Below are 2,766 nucleotides of genomic sequence, written 5' to 3' on the forward strand. Positions count from 1 at the left end.
GAAATCTTACCAGCAACCTACGATGGAAGCTCCATCGCATTAGTTGCCATATTAGTGATCATCGATTTTTGGTCTAGGACCTCATCTGGTTACAGAGTCACATGAGTTGTCAGAGAGTGACGTCTAGTGGTGGTTAGTGTATGTCTGACGATCCTATTTAGTGTTTAGTGGTGCATCATGAGATACGGAAACAGAATGACATTAATATGAGAAACATGAGAAGTTTCGCTTTAAAGCTTTTGTTCTGGCTAACTGCAGGGGATTTGAACCAGCTTAGAGGAGGTCCTCTTGCTTAAGAGGTTCAACCAAGAAGGGTTTAAACTCGTACTTCCAAGGTTAACCCTGTGCAAAATATCAACTCTTTAATTTATGTAAAACCCGTACGGACCAGAGGCACGCACAAATTTTTCATGGTTGGAGACTAAAGATCCCTTTTTTTCTATTACTCTTCTTCTTAGATCTATCTCCATTAACAGAAGCGCTGGTCATTACTAACAAAACTCTAAACATTTCTACGGCTGAATGACATCGTCTGGCGACAGTTGTAGCAAGGTCATGCCTTCAAAAATCGTTTTCTGTAGAATACCCGCACCATAAGTAAATTTCCGTATTAATAATTGTCACCCCGCTGGAACTTGCATTATGGAAATATATCATATATAACTTTGTTGATACTATTATGTCCCACACATCAATATGTAAATATCTATAAATGTTAGTAGTATTATTCTGTAAAGTTAGCATTGTATTACGTAAAGCAAATTATTTGCGGTGCGCCTAAATGTACGTTGTATCCTTCTTTCATAAAGAATTGTGTCTCGCAGAGAAGACAGCGGCTTTGTTCGCCTATACCACGCATTTTAATTCCAATAAACAAGTCCCGAGGAAATAGGAGTTTACTTGATTTCATCCTTTATTCTCGGGGGAGTGTACCATTCACCAACTGTGGTTACACTACACAACACAGTCCACAAGCTCCAGTGACGTGGCATTTGGCGCCGGATGCCAACCGACCCCTTGCGTCCAATGGCGCCAGTTGCCAATCGCTTTCAGAGTTTGTTTACGTTCTTGACCGTTTCCGCCTCTGAGGCTCTTTCTAGTAAATAGCAAATGCCACGTCGTCACGTGATTTGGCAGCATTTGCTAAATGACGCAACTCTTCCTAGCTGTTTCTATACTCACGCTAGATATATAGAAACATATTGTAAATCAACATAGAATTTATGTTAGAATTTACATAATTCATATTATCTATATATTCAATTTATTCATCCATTTTTGTATTTGATTCTTTATGCAAATTGAATAATCACTGAATTTTATACTGATTTATACTTATAATGTAAACATAGAATTTATATTAAATTGTATATAATCTATAGTATCAATATTTATATTTATCTTATTTTTCATTTATTAATTTATATTTTTCATAGTGTTAATATTGAATTCATACTGAAAATTTATAGTGTTTATCATAATATTGTAAATCAATATAAAATGAATTTCTATGTATTTTCTCCTCAGTCTTGTCTTGTAATTACACAATTGTACTCATTTGTGGAAAAGTTTGAAAAGTTTAGACATCTGGTATGTCAGTCTGGCAAATCATTGTTATGTGTAAGTACATATGTACGAGCTTGTACGCACACACGCACACACACACACACACACACACACACACACACACAAACGCACACGATTAGTATATACGTCCGTATGCATTTGGATACAGTCATACACATATACGTAATATACGAAAGCGCTCTGCTTCGTTAGTTGCATATGTAAGTACATATGTACATACATACATAAATACACACATACATACATACATACATACATGCATACCTACATACATACATACATGCATACATACATACAAGAGCAAGAACAAGAACAAATATATTTACTCCTGCACATAGTCAACCCTCACATTAACAAAATAAACAAACAAATAAATAAACAAATAAAAAAGAAAAAAATCTTGAAAACAGTTTTTAAATAAAATCTCACGATACACTAGCGTCCATCTCGGGTGGAATAAAATCACCTATGGACATCCAGCATAATATTCCCAAAGGGGACCTCAGATGGGGGATAGGGTGGTGGGTAGTTAACTGCAGTACATAGGAAAATGACCAAAATGATACAAGGGTTCAGGAATTGACCTTACGAGGGCAGGCTTAAGCACCTTAACTTACACTCTCTGGAAAGACGCAGAGTGCGGGGTGATCCAATAGAGGTGTTTAAGTGGGCCAAGGGATTTAACAAGGGGGATACAGGCAAGGTCATCATATTAAGACAACAGGACAGGACTCGTAGTAATGGGTTTAAATTGGACAATTTTAGGCTTAAGAAGGAAATAGGCAAGGACTGGTCTACTAATAGGGTAGTTAACGAATGGAATAGACTTAGTAACCAATTAATGAGCGCCAGAACTATTGCTTGTTTTGAGATGGATGATATAATTCAATGGATAGGAATGGCAGGTGGTAAGGGACATGGAACTCCCAAGTGTAGGCCATATGGTCTCTTGCAGTCTCCTCCATTCTTATGTTCTTAATTGAACTGGTCTGTGTCTGTTGATTGAAATCAGCTGACGTCAATTAGACTCAAATACCAAAATCGAAACGGTCAAGAAGGATTTGATTACAAACAAGATTGTAGGACAACAACGAAATTTGAATAAAAAGACGAATAAAAGTGAAATATAATTACGTGTTTCAGAATGTATCGTACGACTATGAATTCTGAAAGAGGAAT

Source organism: Oratosquilla oratoria, chromosome 15, assembly GCF_046742065.1.
Source record: "Oratosquilla oratoria isolate Oo_2021 chromosome 15, ASM4674206v1, whole genome shotgun sequence".
Lineage (NCBI taxonomy): Eukaryota > Metazoa > Arthropoda > Malacostraca > Stomatopoda > Squillidae > Oratosquilla > Oratosquilla oratoria.